A 12,169-nucleotide genomic window follows, 5' to 3' on the forward strand; every position below is an offset into this window, starting at 1 on the left:
CCACTTTGTTAATTGCTTTATCAGAGCATAACTTTGAAATCTTTAAATGATTTTATTAGTTTGAATCTTAATTCTTAAATTTTAAAGCAACATGAATAAATAAGGAGCTACAGAAAAACCACTTTACTGCTCACAGACGTTCCTACATGATAGAGAACAAATAAGTTTAGAGTTCAGAGTTATCTCAGCACAGATGTGTTTACACATTTTAATATTATTTTACCTCAGACTGAATAAGAGCTGAGCTGACTGCTGCAGAGACTGATGGATTTCCTCCAGATTTACCTTAAACAGCATCATAACCACTCATAACAACACTATTAATAGAAGCAGTAATAAACATGCATTTCACTCTTTATACAATGTAATCAGAGTATACAATGAATGCATTGTAACTGTATTTGGTATCAATAAACACAGATTTGTGTGTGATTGTGATTCATGACTTCAACTTGGAAGCTGATCGTCTCTGAGCTGAAGACTCTGCCTCTCATTCCACTTTTCAAAGTCGTGCCAGGTGGTCCTTGGGCACTGTTCTCGGCTCGTGCTAGGACATCCGACTGATGCCTGTTGCCTCTGGTTCTCTGAGACTCTCACCCTTTGGCTCTGGGTGCCTCATCTGGGGCCTTCCTCCTTCTCCTGCTGTGGCCTCCTGGATCTCCTGGATCTCCTGGATCTATCGCTGTCTGACTGTCACGGACCCGGCTCTGGAGGACTCAGGGGTCCGTGAGCAGTGGTTATTATTATTGTTGTTATTATTATTATTATTACGACTATTATTTGGGGTCTGTCGTCTACTGTTCTGTCCACGTTTGTATGTATGTGTCTGCTTCTCTCTCTCTCTCCCCCCGTCCTCGGGGCTGTTGACGGAAGCGTGCGTCGTGGAAGAGGCGTGTCCGGGCGACTGTCGTCATCGGGAGTCGCTCTTTGCTGTTGCAGCTGATTACCTGACCAGCTGGTGGTGATCATCCCTCCCAGCTAGGAAGAGGTATTTAACCTGGACTCGCGGCGACAGTCGACGTGGGATTATTACTCTTGACCGGTATAGTCGGCTAGCGTGTGTGGCTTATTGTGGTTTTTCCTTCTTCCTCCAGGAAAGTCGGGCAAAGAAGCGAGTTGGGGAGCACACAAACTAAGCGAGCTACAGCACGGGACGCACTGGGAGCAAGGGATGAGCACCATTGGCAAATTACATCTCTGAGTTAATTGTTGGACTTACCTGTCTATTCACTGTAAATAAAGTGCACTGTGGCATCGCAGAGTCCTGCGTTTTGGGTCCTACTTTCCTCATCCCCACGGTCTGCCAGCCAGACCGTGACACTGCCTCTGACACCCAGGAGGGCATTATTGCACCTCCCTGCCCTCATTATTGTCTACCTTTTGTGACAATGACACACACCACAAAAAGATTGTTAATTTATGTATCTGTGCATTTTCATATCTTTGTGTTCCAGGTGCTGTATGTTTTTGTTCCCTTTGTTTTTTCTTACAGGTGCAGCAGTTGGTGACACATTGTTGGACAACACGACAACAGGCAGAGGAAACAAGAGGAACCATAGAGAACTTATAGAGCTGATCTTGCAACATGTTTTTGGCACCACAGTGCATTCAGATCATAATTCAGATTGCATAAACTGCCAGACATGACAGGATTAAACAACATATATTAATAACATGTTTCTGTACAGGAGTATTTGAGTAAAGTAGCTCAGAGGTAAGGCAGGACAAAACCATTTAAGAATTTAAAAAGAAACACAAAAACATCAAATTACCAGGACAATGTCTCTGTTTCCCATTTTAATATCATGATTCAAACAGGAATTAAATGCAATTTGTAAACATTTAGATATAAAATTAACTAAACTGAAGCAAAGTGGTAAAAAGTAAAATATTTATAGCTTTCAGGCTCTCGGACGCTAAAAGTTTAAATACACTGATATCCTGGAAAGATGAAATGGATATGGATATCGTGAATAATTAAATGAAGTGCTCACTCAGGTTAAAACACCATCACATGAGACACATCACACTTCTACATCTGGCTGGCTCTGTGTATACTAATGTTTGTTATTCAATGTCCTGTCATGTTTGCTGTATGGCAGGCAGCATGAAGGTTCCTGGATTCAGGATTCTTACACGGAAACAAATTTAAAGAGGCAGCTTTATTTGTTGGGAAATAATGCACAAAATAAACATTTACGAAAAACAAACCAAAACTTGAACATGGAAAATAAGAACTAGACTCTGCGGGACTAGAGACAGAAACACTAGGAAATAAGGAGCATGGAACTAGGAATGATGGACAGAAACATGGAGAAACTTACAGCACATGGGACAACACGACAACAGGCAGAGGAAACACACAAGGGAATGACACACAGGAGGAGAGCACAGATGGAAATAATCACACATAAGGAGACCAAGGGGAAGCAAAACTGAAAACTGAACACAGGACAAGGACTATCAGAAGAAAACAGGAAGCATGACGAATATGTAGATGCAGAAAAGACACTGTGACTGGGGGAACAAAAACAGAGACAGACACTAGACACTGAGACATGGAGACATGACTGCCTGTGCAACAGAGGGAACAATAAACATGGAGACAAGAGCTTATACACAGGCTTGAGATGGACACTGAGGGAGGGAGAACTAGGATCACTAAGAACTTAAGAAAAAAAGATAACCAAAACCATGAATAAAAGTAATCAAAGAATATAAATTAACAACACAGACAAAACACTGGGTCACAGATCCAGCACTGTGACATGTCCGCTTCTAAACAGGACTTTTTTTTACATACTTAGCATGCTAAAACAAAAGCAGAAGGACAAAGTATTGTTTAAAATACTCATTTAAAATTGATTTATTTCCAGACATCCAGTCTGGATCCTGAAAGAAAAGAGTTTGTATCATCATGATTGAGCTAAAACCTCTGAGTGTAAAGAAACACAGCTTTCTTCTTAATCGTACAGTTTGGTTGTCTGAAATCAAAAATGAAAAAACTGTAATAAATAAATGCAAAATAAGAAGGCATTTTACTATTTTGTTATTATATCCACATTATCACATGCTGATGATCTGACAATAATGATAATAATGAAACTATACATGCATCCCATCCTATTCCAGCTGTCTTAAGGTCAGAGGCAGGGTACACCCTGGACAAGTCAAATAGTGAAACTAATAAAGACTTTAACAAAAAGAATGAATAATTCAAATAATGTCACGATCTGCAGCAGCAGATTGTGTGGAGCGGAGAGTGAGAGGACCCAAAATCAGACACGTGGAAACAGGATGGAATTTACCAGAAAGCGAGGCGTTCATTGAGACTGCATGAAAAATACAAAGCAAAGGAAAAACAGGACTAAGACACAAATACCTAAACTGGGCAAAAACCAACACTGTGAATGTCGTGCATGAAGCATGAAACATGAAAGCTGTAACTTCAATAACTCTGATATTCTTTATTATTAACTGGGAGAAAAAGTGCCGACTCAGTCTTTTGTTGCAGGACAGACTGTCTCTGTCAGATGTAAAACCAGCAAGCGTCCTCCTGACAGACCGTGGTCTTTTTCTTGTGTTAAGAGGTTTAGTGAAGTGAGTTTCTCTCATTTTGCTGTGAACACTAGAAGAGATTAACTTCTATATAAGTTGATTAAAGCAGACCTGTAGTCTCTCATCTGCCTGCATTCCTGTGTTTGTTCTGTTAGTCTGTTCTTAACATCATGTCCACTGTCGAGCTCAATTCTGTCGTCATTATTTGAGTCCAGTTATTGTCTCGCTGCCTTCTGTGAGTTACTCAGCCTCTGTTTTGTGTGCTTTAACTCTCAGACTCCTGATCTCCACCTCATCCTGACAATTAGAGATCCTCAGCTAAGTCTCCACCTGCTTCACCTCTGCCACCACCAGCTTCTAGACTCTTCTCTGCTTTGGTGCTTCATCAGAGTTTCACTGCCAAATAGTTCATTAATCAAACTTCAGTAAATCTTCATTTGAACTTTATTTAGATAAACTCTGTTTAAACATATAGATGACACCCTGCTCTTTAATGTCAATTATAATAATTTTTCAACATTTTCAGATTAAAATGTAGATCATGAAGCAGCTTTGAGAGTAGAAATTATGAAGAGCACACAGATAATCTATGGTTGACATGACCTCAACATCTTATAAAAAAATGTGGGTTTAAAAATATGTTTAAATATTTTCACTGCACATTACACTCGCTGTGTTCTGTTGACGTTTTTTCTTTTGGTCTGGTTTAATAAATGTTACAAAATCTTAATTTTTTAATGTGCATTTATTAAACTCACAGAGTCAAAGAACATGTGTTCTCATTACATTTTTATTCTTTTAAGAGTTTGAAATATCAGCTTTACAACAGACACAAAAGGATGAAACTAGAGGAGATTGTTGCTATGATTGTTGTCATTATGAGATGGAAACATGACTGTTCGAAGCTTTTTTAAAAATCTGCAAACAAAAAGAAACAGAGAGAAAGAGGAAAAACAGCATGAAAGACTCAGTGATTGACATCAGGACTGGGAACACTGGTCTCTCCTCAGTATCTCTGAGACCAGAGACTGGGAGCCCTGGGTGGCCTCACAGGTCACAGAGCCCACCTTCCCCCACTGGTCTGCAGTGAGCGTCAGGGTGCTGCTCCAGCTGTAGAGGCCGTCATTCTGCAGCACTCCAGGAGTCCTGCTCTCCTCCCCTCTGATGCTGCTGCTGCCACTGCTGTCGCTCGTCTTCCAGGACAGACTCCAGTCTGAGGGGAAGCCCTTGTTGGCCACACACATGAGCGTGGCCTTCCCCTGCTCCAGCTCCTTGTTGGAGGGGGGCAGCACTGTCAGGGCGGGGAGGGTATCACCTAGGAAACACCAATCAGCTTAGAGGACACGAACCACAATTTGAATTTCTCCGTTAAGAAGTTTCTGTCAGGTGTTTTTTCTGCTCCACCAGTCATTCACTCACACATTGTTTCACTTCCCTTTCAGAAACCTCTCATGCATATCAGCACAGAGAGAATCATCACACAGTTTGAGCTGAAATATGTTCAAACTACACTGGAAATAAAAGAAGCAGATGTGGAAACATTTACAGCAGAAGTTTGGCTTTAAAATGATTAGAAGTCTAAATCATGGACGACTGAAGACATTAGTGGACACAAGCACAGAGCAGCTACTCATTCATGTAGATTTGAAATGTTATTGAACAGCTCACATGATTTCAAACTAAATCTGAAACATCTGACACGATAAAAACATCAGAAAGCAAACTTTAACTCATCCAAACAGCAGCTGATGTGGTGGAAATTTACAAACTAATCATAAGAGGATGAAGTTTACTCTTGTCTACATTTTACTGTGACAGAAATGTAGATTAAACAAGAGAAACTTGCAGAGCTCATCTGAATTAGTCCAGTAAAAAGGACAAACATCAAAAACAAAATTATTTTAAATAAAAAAAATACTTTTCTCTCATCTAAGCAGTCTAACAAATAATTATTAAATAAAATGATACAATATTTAATAATAAACACAGTTTAATTAACTTACTTCCAACATCCAGTCTGGTTCCTCCACCAAAAGTCCACCACAGTGATACAAACGCATTGAGGCGCCGTACAAAAACCTCTGACTGTAGAGAGACACGGCTCTCTGATTCTGAAACTAACAAACTCAACAAAATCATTCACTGTTTGTATCATTTTGTCAGCTCATGTGAAAACTGAAAATATTACAGTGCATCACATTTAAATAATGAATAATTTATTTGGAATGTAAAACTTTTGACTTTGATTTCTTGGGACTTTTTCTGATATCAAAATCTGAGAATAACACAGTGGATCCAATTTACAGAAATGTAAATGTTAATTAATATGCATCAGTGTAAATGAAGACTTTGTTGATTTCCTACATTTTTAGAGACTATATTCATAAATATAGAAAAATCAGATATATTTGTGTTTGATGCTCTGATAAACTGGCTGATCCACTCCATACAAAGATGCATATATATTGACAAAGGACACAAACATACAACGGTACTGAGCCAGCACTGAACAGCAAGACTAAGGCTACGTTCACACTGCAGGCGAAAGTACATCAAATCCAACTTTTTTGACCCTAAGCGACTCATATCTGATCATGGTATGACAGAAAGCACAAATCCAATATTTTCCAAATCCGACCTAGTTCACTTTTGTCTGTGGTACTGAATCCGATACATATCTGACGTTTTAGAAAGCGACTGCTGTGTGAATGGTCATTGGTCACATGGAAGGGTAATACAGTTGGAAGCTGGAGGATCTTTTTTTTTTTTTTTTTGCCTGTCCCGTTTGGCTCTTTTGCATCAGAATTGTTGTCTAAAGGCAAAGAAAGATGCCCAACGGATTTACTTTACCAAACTGACCATCCCAGCCTTGCCGTAATGGTCCATTTGATTCACCTTTTATTGTTCATTTTATGTTCACTTGCTGAATACGGGACAGACTTGACTGGAGGAAAGAAGGGGAGAAAGAAAGAGGGAAAGAGAAACAGCTGAGAATAGGGACGGGGGAGAAGGGCAAAAACCAAAAACCAACAGAATGGGCAGAAAAAAAAATGCATATATCAATCACCTGGATCACCTGTTGAGAAAGAAAAAAGAAAACAAGCAGAAGAGAACAAGAGTAATAGAATAAACAACATCACAATGATATATGGGAATATGACAGTAAATACTAAATATTAAACATTATTGTGCAGCACATAAGATCAACAGAACACAGTGTGCTTTGAGGTAGGAGCCAAAAAGGGTGTAGTTTGTGGGTGTGATCACCCGTGTGTACACCTGTGAGCATGGACGCGCTTGTTTTTAAAAGGTTCCTTCATGTAATGATCTGCTAGAGGGTGTGGGGGGGCCACAGCCCCGTCCTCCAGGGTATGAAGCAGGTATGGAGGAGATCAAAACTCCAGACATCCAGAGGCCCCCAGAACACAAGAGACCAAGGAAGACCAACAGAGGGGCAGCCGCGCCACTGTCCCAGAAAGAGCTGAGGAGAGTCCCAGATGAGGACTCACTCAGCAGCCGCGGAGCAGAAGCCAGGGGGGGTTGCAGTGACGCGCCCGTGAGCTCCGCCGGCAGCCAGCTGCGCCTGAGTGACCGAGCCCCAGGCCGAGAGGCCGGGGGCACCCCACCTCCGAAGTGGCCCGAGCGAGCCCCAGGCTCCAGGCCCCGATAAGCGGCTGCCAAGGAGTGAGCCGGTGTGTACCTGGACGCCCATCCCCGGACACAAAGAACCACCAACGCACCGATGTCTGAGGGAGTCCGCCACTGGCAGGGGGAGTGGTGGTGGGGGGAGATAGGCCTCCAAACCTTGGAGGGCCTGAGGTGTCCCCAGAGAGGTGGCGTCTGATACCCAACCTGACATATAGACACAGACATACAGGCACACACAGATACAAACATCCATTCCCACCCTCATGCTCTCATATGCACTTACTCCACACTCAACCAACGTGGAGACAGACATAAAGAGACGCTGTACACACGATCACACTCCCCAAGCGTACTCTACAAACCGGGTCTAGGTACCCTTGCCCCTGGAGGGGGGAACTGCACCCAGACCCAGGTGGTGTTACCCTTTTCCCTGTGGTGGGGAGAGGCAGACCGCCCCGACTCCGCAGCAGCAGGGAGGCCCCACACTCCAGACCGCAGTCGGACGGCCAACTCCTCCTCCTAGCCCCCCTGCTCCAGCAGGCCGCAGAGAATGGGGGTGAGAGAAGACTCCAAACCTCCCTCCACCCGCTCATTGTAGTGTTGATACATGTGTGTTCTAAGGTGCATTTAAAACCCAGGAGGGCATGGAGCTACCTGCCAGAGAGCAGCAGGTAAGCGCATAGTCCCTCCTGCTAGCCCTCAATGTCTACGTGTATTTAAAATCGAGAGGTGGGCAACGATGCCAGGGGTGAGGTGAAAAAAAAAAAAAAAGGAAGCTGGAGGATCACTATATAAATATCAGATAAGCTTCATACAAGCTAGGTCGCTTAACGATAGCTGCTGAAAGCATGAAGTTGTGGTATACCAGCAGTAAGAACTTCCACTGCTTTTCTAGTACGCCAGCTATCTTTTTTTTTTTTTTTTTTTTTTTTTTTTTTTTTTCTAAATGACATCAGAAACAGCAGTATGCGACATTACGTGATGGCAGAGCTTCAGTTCATCCTTTGTCATTTTTTTTTTTTTTTTTTTTTTTTTTTTAATAAATAGGACAGGGGGAATGAATGAGAGAAAGAGGGGGAGAGAAAGAAAGAAAACCAAAGGGGAGAAGAGACGGTGAGAAGGGGGGGAAGAGAGAGAAAAAAAAAAAAGAACTCCTGGGTCACCTGTATGGAGAAAAAAAAAAAACAAGCAAAAAAAACAAACAGAGGAGACAGCAAACAACAAAGAGCAACATAATAATAGAGAAAACAAAGCACCATCACAATAAACTAGCTAGTCATAGATATCAATATTTACTAAATAATAAACGATATTGTGCAGCACGCAAGATAGACAGCGCACAGTGTGCTTTGAGGCAGCAGCCAAGAAAGCTGTAGTCCGCGTCTGTGAATACCCATGTGTGCATACCTGTGTGGATCAGCATGCTTGCATTCCAAAGGTTTCTCCATGTAATGATCTGCTAGGGAGTGTGGGGGGGCCACAGCCCCGTCCTCCAGGGCATGAAGCAGGTATGGAGGAGATCAAAACTCCAGACATCCAGAGGCCCCCAGAACACAAGAGACCATGGAAGAACAACAGAGGGGCAGCCGCGCCACTGTTCCAGTAAGAGCTGAGGAGAGTCCCAGATGAGGGCTCGCCCAGCAGCCGCGGAGCAGAAGTCAGGGGGAGTTGCAGTGACGCGCCCGTGAGCTCCGCCGGCCCCCAGCTGTGCCTGAGTGACCGAGCCCCAGGCCGAGAGGCCGGGGGCACCCCACCTCCAAAGGGGCCCGAGCGAGCCCCAGGCCCCAGGCCCCGACAAGCAGCCGCCAAGGAGTGAGCCGGTGTGTACCCGGACGCCCACCCCCAGACACAAAGAACCACCAACACACCGACACCTGAGGGAGTCCGCCACCGGCAGGGGAAGTGGTGGTGGGTGGAGATAGGCCTCCAAACCTTGGAGGGCCTGAGGTGTCCCCAGAGAGGTGGTGTCTGATACCCAACCTGACAAATAGACACAGACATACAGGCACACACAGACACAAACATCCATTCCCACCCTCATGCTCTCATATGCACTTACTCCACACTCAACCAACGTGGAGACAGACATAAAGAGACGCTGTACACACGATCACACTCCCCAAGCGTACTCTACAAACCGGGTCTAGGTACCCTTGCCCCTGGAGAGGGGAATTGCACCCAGACCCAGGTGGTGTTACCCTTTTCCCTGCGGTGGGGAGAGGCAGACCACCCCGACTCCGCAGCAGCAGGGAGGCCCCACACCCCAGACCGCAGTCGGACGCCAGCTATCTTAACTACAGTTTCTCATGAATGAACATCATGTTTCCATGTGTAATTTGACATTTTTGGAAGTTTTTTCCTTTAATCATTATTGTTATCTTTTGCATATGGAAGTTTAGGCTATGAGGATGATTGGAGATGAACAAAAGGGTGGAGAGGAGAATAGTGAAGTGAGGATGCACATAGTGAAACCTCTTTGAGTGTACAATGGTGCTGATGTGATATACAGAATGTCAGAAAAGAAAAGTCTGTTATTGATGTGATTAGCAGAGTAATCCAAAGAGTGGGAATGTGCTGGAAATTTATTTTATTTTATGAATTTGTCACATGTTTTAGTAATATCACTTTTGGGTCACTTAAAGGTTCACATGTGGGGAAGCGTTCAGCTTTTACTCTATTGCACAAAGTCAGGCATCGTGAGAAAGTTGGTGACACCCAGAGGGGGAGAATTCAACAGGTGGTGAAGTCTTTTGTTAATCAGGTCTTTGGGGATGGGGAGAAGAGGCAAGGAGCAGTCTCTATGTGACACTGGAAGAGGAGACAAGGTTGTAAACTCTCTCTCTCTCTCTCGGACGGGACAAGGGTGTGAACAACAACTGTTTGACTGTATTTAAAGAGGGCTGTGCCATTCATCTTCAGGCTACGTCCACACTAGTCCAGATAGATTTGAAAACGGCGTTTTCATCTGAAAACACTCCACGTCCACACTAGGGTTTTCAGTTGTTTTCACAGAGTTGCGGGTCCACATTGAAACGGCCGAAAGTGTTTAAATTCCAGTACTGCGCATGTGTGAAATGCAAGAAGATTCGACCTGCTTCATTTCTGTCTGCCGCGTATTTACTTCCCAGCTCTTTAAACGTCGCGGCAAAATGTTGAGGAAAAGCACCGAGTATTTTAAATGGACTAACAATGAGGTGGAGTTGTTGCTGCGAGTAACACAAAAGTACAAAGTTGCAAAAGCGAGTAAGAGTTAAAGAATTTGAAGAAAAGCTATCTGGAGCATGTACAGACTGATATTAGTCTTAATAGAGCAAACAAAACAACTGCTGTATAATGCCCTCCGCTATCTTAGTTTAATTGGTCAAATGACTGCATCACATGACTAACATGCGTCATCGTTTTAGAAAGTCTCCGTTTTCGCTGTCCACACTGCGACGCGAAAGCACCATTTTCAAATGTATGCATTTTCGAGAGCACAGCATTTTCCTTGAGTGAAAACGCTGTCTCAGTGTAGACGGGACGCCAAAACAGAGAGAAAACGATGTGTTTTCCAATGAAAACGCATTAGTGAGGACGTAGCCTTAGAGACTGCGTTTCAGTGCCCCACTGAATGTCCTCTCTCTCACCTGCTTGGGAATTAAAAGGTGTTGGCTACATCTCATCGTGTCTGTGGACTGTTAATGAAATTTCCATGACATCATTCTGCAGTGACAAAGTGAGGTAAGTAACTCACAACAAAGGAGCAAAAACTGAACAAGTGTTTGTTTACATTGTTGAGTAAACATTGATTATAAAACCTTCGGTGCTCTTTGGCACTGATTCTCCTGTTTTTTCTAAAGTCTTATAATTATGATTATGTCGCCTCATTCAGTGTCAATGATGGTGATGATACACGAGGATAAAGGTGAGCTCTAACACATCTGTTCAAATTCATACAGCGTTCACATCCCCTCACTGTAGGGGTCGAGTTATATTTTTCCTTAACACCAGAAAAAGTCGCCAGATTTGTCGCTAGTCGCTTTTTAGAAAAAAGTCGCTAAGGGAGTCTGAAAACTTGCTAAAAACACGCTACAAAGTCGCTAAGTTGGCAACACTGGACTGACGTTTAGTCCGTTTACAGCATCCTGCCATGCGATTGCATTTGCCCCTAACCATTGGGAACCCTCACATTAACTTTTATCGAGTGGAAAAAAGTCCTCCGTTAGCGTTCGTCCTCCAGCTTTACTGTTTATGTTATGCTAACATAGCTTTGTCGTGCTAGCGATCACGTAGCACATCATTATATACCAGGTAGTCCAACTTCAGTAACCCTACAAACGTCACTGCTGTTTACTTTCCTGTCTTTGTTTATGTTGGAAGTGATAGCAGAGCTGTACATTTTAATTTGTTTCATAAATCTCTCAGTCAGAACATGGTGTAATATATTTAGATGGAAGTCTAAATATAAATTCTGTTTTCATGGATGCCCGGATGTTAAACTTAATTGTTATACCTGGTAGAGCAGCCACACTGATCATTTTATTAAAGATGAAAGAATTTATAAAGTTTTTTAACTCTCAGTAATACTGCAGTGATCATTTGACTTAAGGACCTGCAGCGGAGTTTGGGCCCAGACATGGCTAACGACATGAGACTTAAAGAACGGATACACAACATGAGGCGAGAGAAGGAGAACAAAGCTCCACCCAGACTGAGCTCCTGATGGGTGAACAGTTTGAGGACAGAAAAAAACCACCTCAGCACAAAAGCACATGAATCTTAATACACCATAGAAGCACATGACAAGAAACAGGCATGAGTAAGGGGTGAGAGTAAGTCGGTGTAGACAGCACATCCGGTCCTGCAGCATGGGCTGGGACTAGACCCGCCGTTCGACCTCAGCCTTGGAGATAAGCGTTCAAAGGTGTTTGGAATCCAGGATGGGGGACACAGGATGGGAACGAAGAGTCTACAGAGTCTGTCA

General features: G+C 43.3%; 2 pseudogenes and 1 gene segment (V, D, J or C); all 3 read right to left on the reverse strand.

Moving 5' to 3' along the window:
* LOC146609171 (Ig kappa-b4 chain C region-like) overlaps positions 1-12,169 on the reverse strand; it is a 103,909-nt gene that overhangs the window by 65,471 nt on the left and 26,269 nt on the right.
* The window catches only part of LOC146609177 (Ig kappa-b4 chain C region pseudogene), a 63,003-nt pseudogene that overhangs the window by 24,185 nt on the left and 26,649 nt on the right, over positions 1-12,169 (reverse strand). The gene's annotated exons all lie outside the window — the stretch shown is intronic.
* Positions 4,343-5,697, reverse strand: LOC146609181 (Ig kappa-b4 chain C region pseudogene; annotated as a pseudogene). Its single transcript, XR_014905088.1, has 2 exons — positions 5,562-5,697; positions 4,343-4,873 (listed from the first exon to the last, which is right to left on the reverse strand). The product of XR_014905088.1 is annotated as an Ig kappa-b4 chain C region pseudogene (transcript).

The sequence above is a fragment of the Diplotaxodon limnothrissa genome, linkage group LG22, assembly GCF_057381915.1.
Source record: "Diplotaxodon limnothrissa isolate DT_005_m linkage group LG22, D_limnothrissa_male_GT1.1, whole genome shotgun sequence".
NCBI classification, from domain to species: Eukaryota; Metazoa; Chordata; class Actinopteri; order Cichliformes; family Cichlidae; genus Diplotaxodon; species Diplotaxodon limnothrissa.